Source organism: Bison bison, unplaced genomic scaffold (genome assembly GCF_000754665.1).
Source record: "Bison bison bison isolate TAMUID 2011002044 unplaced genomic scaffold, Bison_UMD1.0 scf7180017864228, whole genome shotgun sequence".
Taxonomy (NCBI): domain Eukaryota; kingdom Metazoa; phylum Chordata; class Mammalia; order Artiodactyla; family Bovidae; genus Bison; species Bison bison.
The window spans coordinates 6,988,365-6,997,392 of NW_011494800.1; positions in this window are offsets into that span (position 1 = coordinate 6,988,365).

Sequence of the window (9,028 nt, forward strand, 5' to 3'; positions counted from 1 at the left end):
CAAACCTCTACAGAGTACAATATGTAAATCGTTGACCATACTTAGGAGAGGATGAATAAGTGAGGTGAATAAGTGAGGAATGAAATAAAGTGATATTGATTTGAGAGTATCCTTCAGTTCTCCTGACCAGGCAAAAGTATGATTCTCCTAAAACAGACTGCAAAACTACTGAACGTAGAATAGATAAATAGTAAACTTCAACTACTTGAAGAGCTGTAAGAGACTACAAATGCTGAGAGCAAGATATCAGATAAGTAACTGACTTGCCTGAAACAGTGAATAATGGAAGAATTGAGGACTACAAATGTAGTTCAGACCAACAGTTTTTATATTTAGACCATTTGGGAATATAAAAATATACAGAATTTTGGAGAAATTAAATATAACAGAAGTGTATTTTGTACTTACTACAACTCCCATATACTGTATTTTCTTCTTCTGTCATCTATCCCTTTCTATGCCTTTCTCTTAAGAAGTTCTACCAAGGACTTCCCTGGTGGTACAATGGATAAGAATCCACCTGCCAATGCAGGGGACACAAATATCATACCTAGCCTGTGAAGATCCCAAATGCCATGGAACAACTAAGCCCATGTGCCACAACTACTGAACCTATGTGCTGCAACTACTGAAGCCCATGTGCCTAGAGCCCGTGCTCTGCAACAAGAGAAGCCACTGCAATGAGAAGCCTGTGCACCAGAACTAGAGTGTGGCCCCCACTCTCTGCAGCAATAAAGACCCAGTGTAGTCATAAATAAATGAATATGGCAGTGTGTGCATGTCAAAAATTAATAAATAAGCATAGTAGTGTGTACATGTCAATCTCAGGAAAGGATTTAAACTTTTTTTTTCGAAAAAAAGTTCTACCAAAAATTATTTGTTGATTCAGCCAATATTCATGAAATACCTTCTAGATACCAAGCCTAGTGCTAGGTCATATTTACCTCTCTTTACAGGGCCTCCAGGTGGCACTAGTGGTAAAGAACCCACCTGCCAATGCAGGAGATGGAAGAGACCTGGGTTAGATCCCTGGGTTGGAAAGATCCCCTGGAGGAGAGCACAGCAACCCACTCCAGTGTTCTTACCTGGAGAATCCCCCTGGACAGAGGTGCCCAGAGGAGTTTGTTGATATATTCCCTTATATCCAAAGGGAATAGCCAGGCCATGGCTGACTGGATGATTCTAGAGCCCAGGAGAAGATTCCAGACTCGAGTCATAGATGTGAGAGTCAGCCACATTATGGTAAGAACCGAAGATGGTTAAGGAGATGTGACTGCTGAGGAGATCATGACAAGAAACAAGAGGAAATCTGCAAGAACAGGACCACAGAGGAGAAGCACTGAAGAAGACAGACAAAGCAATGGGAGGAGGGTGGAAATCGTATCATGGGCATCACAGAGGAGTCAAAGCGAGAGAGCAGTTTCTTGAAGGAGCATGTGGTCAACCACGTCAAATGCACCAGTGTCAGAGGAAGCTGAGAAAGGATGAGAAAAAGCCATTGGACTGTGGAAGCAGATTTAGGAGCTTTGGGTAGGCAGGGTTATTTTTCAGTCGCCAACTCATGTCCACCCTTTGCGACCCCATGGACTGCAGCACACCAGGCCTCCCTATCTCTCACCATCTCCCAGAGTTTGCCCAAGTTCATGTTTATTGAATGAGTGATGCTATCCAACCATCTCATCCTCTGTTGCCTTCTTCTCCTCCTGCCCTCAGTCTTTCCCAGCATCAGGGTCTTTTTCAATGAGTCAGTTCTCTGCATCATGCGGCCCAATATTGGAACTTCAGCTTCAGCATCAGTTCTTCCAGTGAGTATTCAGAGTTGACTTCCTTTAAGATTGACTGGTTTGATCTCCTTATTGTCCAAGGGACTCTCAGGAGTCTTCTCCAGCACCACAGTTTGAAAGCATCAATTCTTTGGCAGGGTAGCAATTTTGAAAACCTAGCACCTCTAAAAGCCTTGCAAAGATTCAGGCAATGACTGGACCGCTTTCCAGAAGCTGGAACTAAAGGGAAAGGACTTAAGAAAGGTTGTCGTTTAACGAATGAATAAGCAGAGTGATCAAATGAACATGTCCTTCCAGGTGTGAGAGACATGCAACAGAAAAGGCGCAGCTAGACGATCAAATAATTGACCTGGGACAGACTTTATAGGCACGTGAGGTCAACCCTCCAATGTTCCCTAGGAGGAACACCAGCTGGGTGATCTCCCCACTGCCTCCCCCTCCCCTTTGCAACGTGAAACTTCAACTTGGCAAATAAGAAACGAAAAGAAAAGAACCGTTTATGCCTTCTCTTGTTCTCCTTCCAGTTCCTTCTTCTACCATCCCTCATGAAGATACAACACTCATCCTTCCAAATTGGTCCGTAATAAACTGCTGCTTTCCACCCAGAAGGCAGCAAGGGGATGTTTCCAAAGGTATTAGACAAAGATGTCACATTCCTCCTACCAAAGTGACATTCACCTTGCTGTGAATATACAAGTTCCAAGGGACCATATTCACACATAGAGAGAGAAGTTGGCACAAATAGCATTGGTGGGGAAACTGCTTTTCCTCTTAGTGTCACACAGGCAGATTCTACACAGCCAAAATGGGCTGCAATGCAGGATTGAGGCACAGTCTGGCAAACTCGGGTAGTGTAAATACCCAATCCAGCCACTTGGGCCTCCAGGAGAAGGAAAACATTTTCCCTGACCCTGCCAAGTTTCCTCCCCATGTATGAAAACCACTCTAGGACCAAGGCAGGAGGATACATGGATCCCAAATGATTGACATTGCCAAGCTGGCAGGGGGTTACATGAGGCCTCCGTCCAATGGCAAACTGGACTCCATCTCCCCCACCCTTCTTAGTCCTCTGCAGCACTAAGGGTATCTGCAAAGGAACACGCCCTCTGTGCAGTCACTTAGGGGACTGTTTAATGCACCGAATTAGTCATGCTGTATCTGGGGTCTGGCTAATGCAGATTCCCTAGTGAAGGATCCAGATGTTACCATGATAGGTGATTTAGCAAAGCATGGGGAACTACAATGCAGCATTTATTACTTCATTCCTTGGCTTCCCTAACTGACTGGCTCCAGCCAGTTCTAGTGGAAGAAGATATTTTTCACCAGTAAGTCATTTTATGCTTTCCTTGGATTGCCTCTTCTAGGAATCTGAGTCCAACTTTCAAATTAAAATGGAAGAATAATTTTTAGTATTTTTTCTCCATATGAAAAAGGGCCTGGAGTATTAAGCATTGTGGATGCCTCTCTCCCTGTCCAAGTCACTGGATGGATAACTGACAGCTCCTTTAGGCCAGGGGAAACTTGGAAATTCAGAATGAGTTATTTATTTATTTATGTAAATTGAAATATAGTTGATTTACAACATTCTATTAGCTTCAAGTATACACTACAGTGATTCAGTATTTTTGCAGATTATACTCAATTATAAATTATTACAAAATAATGACTATAATTCCCTGTGCTATACAATATATCCTTCTGACTTGTCTATTTTAAACATAGCAGTTTGTATCTCTTAGTCCCATACCGTTACTTTGCCCCTCCCCCTTCCCTCGCCCCACTGCTAGCCACTAGCTTGCTCTTTTTATCTGTGAGTCCATTTCTGTTTTGCTACATATATTGATATATTCACCTGGGTTTTTTTAGATTCCACATATAAGTGACACCATATGGTATTTGTCTTTCTCTGACTTATCTCACTAAGCATAATATTCTCTAGGTCCATCCACGTTGCTGCAAATGGCAGAATTCCACTTTTTTTTGTGGCTAATATTCCATTATATATCTATACCACATCTTCCTTATCTATTCCTCTGCTGCTGGACCTTTAGGTTGCTTCTATATTTTAGCAATTGTAAACAACACTGCTGTGAACATTGGGGTACATGTATCTTTTCAAATTAGCATTTTCATTTTTTCCATTTATATATGTATATAGCCAGGAGTGAAATTGTTGGATCATAAGGTATTGTGTCTGTTGGCCATCTATATATCTTCCTTGGAAAATTGTCTATTCAATTCTTCTGCTCAACTTCTAATCAGGTTTGTTTTGTTTCTTTTTGTTTATGTTGAGTTGTATGAGCTATCTACATACTTTGGATATTAACTCCTTATTAGTCATTTAATTTGAAAATACTTTTTCCCATGCTGCAGGTTGTCTTTTCATTTTGTTGATGGTTTCTTTTGCTGTGCAAAAACTTCTTAGTTTAATTAGGTCCCATTTGTTTATTTTTACTTTTATTTCCTTTGCCTTAGGAGAGATATCCAAAAAAATATCGCTATGGTTTATGTCAAAGAGTGCTCTGCCTATGCTTCCTTCTAGGAATTTTACGGTTTGATGCTTTAAATTTAAGTTTGTAATCCACTGGGAGTTTATTTTTGTATGTGATATGAAAAAGTGTTCTCATCTCATTCCTTTACATGTAGCTGTTCAGTGTTGCCAGCACCACTTACTGGATAGACTATATTTTATCCACTATATAGTCTTATCTCCTTTGTCATATATTAACTGGCCACAGGTGGGTGGTTTATTTCTGGGCTTTCTATTCTGTTCCATTGGTCTATGTGTCTGTTTTCATGCCAGCACCATGCTGTTTTAACTACTGTAGCTTTGTAGTATAGCCTGAAGTCAGAGCAGGTGATACCTTCAGTTTTGTTCATTTTTTCTCAGGAGTACTTTGGCAATTCAAGGTCTTTTGTTGTCTCATATAAATTTCAGGATTATTTGTTCTAGCTCTGTGAAAAATGATAGGGATTGCTTTAAATCCTTGGATCACTTTGGGTAGTGTGGCCATTTAAACAATATAAATTATTTCAATCCAAGAGCACAGGCTATCTTTTTATTTCCTTGTATGTTCAATTTCCTTCATCAATGTTTTATATATTTCAGAGTATAGGTCTTTTTCATCCAGTATTCAAAATACTTAACCCCTTGAGTTTCTTTGGCCCTTCTACACCCTATTATACCTCCCTCAGCTGGAAACACGCAGTTCTGTCAGGAACACACCCATTATCTATAATATAACACCCATCAGCACAATTGTATCTATCCATGCAGAAATAAAGACTCACAGGACTACTAACACTTATCCAGAGCAGATTAAACCTAAGTATTCATTCTTGTTCTCCTTTTTATTTTTTCCTGTCCCCCCACCCCACCAAAAGCCCATGAATATAACAATATTGGAGACAACTGGGTAATCTGCCTCTTGACAAAGCTGACACAAACTGTGGCAGAATAGTAATGAATTCAGCAACCACCTAGTCAGCAATGCAAAATGGCCCCTGGGTTCAAGGCTATGATACATTAGAATATAATTTGGCTGGATCTTCTCTCTCTATTATGGATAACAAATGCATTTTTGAATAACTTAGAGAAGAGGTTATACTATTACTTATGATGGGGAAACTCAAAGAGGGTCAGAGAGGAGACATGGTTCAGATAAGCCTTTGGAAAGTATCTATATGCTTTTGCAAATCTAATCCTATTTTTTTAGCTCTCTCTCTTCACTTTCAGGGCAGGAAACTTGGCTGCCATCTGCGGCTCCGTTTTCAGCTTGTTGGGCGATTTCAGACAACTGCTGAATCTCTCAGTGCCCCTCAGTTACTCCATCTATGGAGAGTGGAAAATACCACCTTCCTGAAGCTAGAGGGGACATTGTAAAGTTGTTGGTGCTGTTATTATTGTTGTGGTTGTTTCTTTCTCAAAACCAAAATCTGACCAATTTTCAAGAGCTTTGAGATAGCTGAGTAACATAGCTTTTCTTCCTAAGCATACCATGTTTTAAAAAAATGCCTGTGTACTTTGTCATCTTTTTGTCTCTTCCCTTGTCTATTTTTATACACAGGTTGATGTCCACAAAGAATCGATTTAATTTCTTTACTGAGGAGCTCAAGTTCCTAACTCTCACAAGCCATCAGGCAGTATATTTAGTGTAAAGACAAATATGCCTTAGATATTCTTAGTCCAATTCTACCAAGAAAATTGCTTAACGATGTATTCTATTTGCAGTCTTCCTTTTTCTAATTAAACTGGATTAAAGGAAGATCCGGAAAATTGTGTAATTACATGAAAGATCAAGCTCACTTATTCTGATAGGTTTTGAGTACATTGTTAGAAATCTTAATTAAAAGTCAACTTTTCCCCCTGCATTTGCCTGTTTTTACACGTGTGCTATATTAATTGAGTAGGCTTCCATGTCCAGGTCATCGCAATCCTTATTGACGTTCATTGGTAGAAATGGAGTGGGCTCCTTGAGGACCAGGTTTAGACCATCCTATGTATGAACAGTCTCACAGTCCTTGGAGCAAGTCTTGGCTGTATATCCTTCAGTCTCTGCACCAGGTTTCTTTCACTTGAGAAAGAGTCACAGTCCATCTGCTGTGCAAATACACACATACAAAACCATCACCCATTTCATTAGGAATTAGTCTCTACCAGGATACAGCAGCTCTTTCACCTTTCAGATGTGGAATGAATGTTGTAATTGTAGATCAAGCTGCTGAGGGGAGGCTTTTCCTGAGCAATGAATGGAGTCAGCCTTGGATCCAGGAAGCCACGAGGCCAGTGGTGCCGCAGCAAGCTCTGTGCCTGGTGCAAAAACAATATGCACCAATTCTTAGCCTGGCGTCTCTTACACTTTCTGTTTTTGAGTTTCATGGTAGGCGGGGGTGGGTTGAAAAGCCAGGATTGAAGACTTGAGTGGAGGTGATCCCCAAGTATCTAGCAAATCTGTACCATGGCAACTAATCCTCCTCATAGACAGTATTTTCACAGTTTGTGGACTCTAAATACCCTAAGAGTCAGACTGACTTCACTGAGTCCTGTATTATTCTTAACTTTCTAATGATGATCAGGTATTTGTGGCACTTCCATGGAATTCTCCAGGCCAGAATACTGGAGTGAGTAGCTGTTCCTTTCTCTTCTTCAGGGGATCTTCCCAACCCAGGGATGGAACCAGATCTCCTGCATTGCAGGAGGATTCTTTACCAGCTGAGCCACAGGGAAACCCAGAGGTAAAGAATCCACCTGCCAATGCAGAAGATGCAAGAGATTCCATCTTTGGGTCAGGAGGAAGGCATGGCAACCCACTCCAGTATTCTGGCCTGGAAAATCCCCATGGACAGAGGAGCCTGGCGGGCTACAGTCCATGGGGTCACAAAAAGTCAGACACGACTGAAGCAAAGCAAACAAATGAGCATTATTTCTGTACCTAGAGGGGGGAAAAAGAGCTAAATGCTTTGACATTTTATATGACTTTTAGACTTGGGCGCAACCAAAGAGATTAAAGAAGGGCAAAATTCTAAACTGGGTTTCATGTATATGCATAAATATCTCTAGGAGGGTCTAAAACATCTTGCATTGATTTTCTGGGCGTGGAGAGATGCTGGGTAAGGAATGTCACTGAAATATCACCATAGTGGAGGAGGAAGAGAAGAAGAGAGTACAGAGACTGTATTTTTCAAAGAGACACAGTTTTGTTTTAGATGGAAAGCAAAGCACATCTAATTTCAGACACAGGCAGAACTTTCCCAGTTGCATTAAAAAAAAAAAAAATCAATCTCCACTGAGATGGCTACTGGAAAAGATAAATTCTAAGAGTCAGTATCAAATGTAAATTCTTAAATATCTCATCAACCTATTTTACTTTCTCCCTCTCTAATGTGACTTTTAACAGTCTTCTCTTTCTCTGTTAGATACGTCCAAAGAAAAGACACAAAGTCCTCCACTTACAATGTCAGTTACCAAATGTGATTTCTTCTTCCTTTCTCTGGTCACTCCTTCTTTAAGTAGGTATTCCCTTGCAAAATTTTCTCTATCCTTGTTAGAGTTCCATTCATTTATCTTTCCTTTTTTCTCTAGTAACAATTATTCTATATTCTCTTTATATTCTGACTATATTCTCTTTAACTTCCTGTATGGAGGGTTTATTAGACATTGTCTGGCTTCCCTGGTGGTCAGAAGGTAAAAAATCTGTCTGCAATGCAGGAGACGGGGGTTTGATCCCTGGGTCAGGAAGATCCCCTGGGGAAGGAATGGAACCCACTTCAATATTCTTGCCTGGAGAATTCCATGGACAGGTGAGCCCGACAGGCTACAGTCTATGGGGTTTCAAAGAGTTGGACATGACTGAGCAACTAACACACACACATATGAAACGCGAGGCACCATCAGAAGCACTTTATATGCAACATCTCATTTAATCTCTAGAAAAAAAACTATAAAGTACGATCATTATCTCCATTTCTCCAAATGAGAAAATCAAATATTAGACATATAAAGTGCTTTGCCCCACGTCACACTTCTAACTCAGATCTGCTAACAGCTCACATATTCAGATTGCAAGTGTTAGTCTTCTCACACTCCTTAATTGTTTTATTCAAATTTCATTTTTTTCCCAAACTACTGCTCACTATCTAATGTCCTCATGTTGCTTACCTCCTCCTCTATTCCTCAGTATTCCATGGTTTACCGTGTCCCTACAGTGCCTTCTTTTATTTTCTTTGCTCAAGTCCAAAATCCAAGTAAAGGATTATTTTCAGGGCTTCCTTTCCTGCCACTCAGAGTCATAGCGAAGGTGCAGTAGCCACGGGAGCAGTGACCATGGACTGTGTCTTTAGGGAAGTGGTTTCCTGCTTATTTTACAGCCATGACCCTTAAAGATTAAATACTCAGCCTGTCAGTGCTTGAAAAAGGTGCTTGTTTCTAAAGATGGGTGACTTGTTATCAAGTATCTAAATAAGGCATTGGGAAAAGAGAAATTCGTGTCTAGCTGGTAAGTTAGTAAACTATATACTTTTCCATGATCTATAACTTTCATACTGGAGAGAAACATGCAAACGACATCCTATTCTGAACAAATGCTTTTATTTTTAGCCACAAAATAACAATCTTTGCCAAAAGGTTAAGCACAAAACAGCGTTTTATTACTGACTTGCTCTTCTTCTATGCACATCACTAGATTTCTGAGAGCTACTATTACTACCATCATCATTACCATCATTGTTATTATTCCATCACGAAG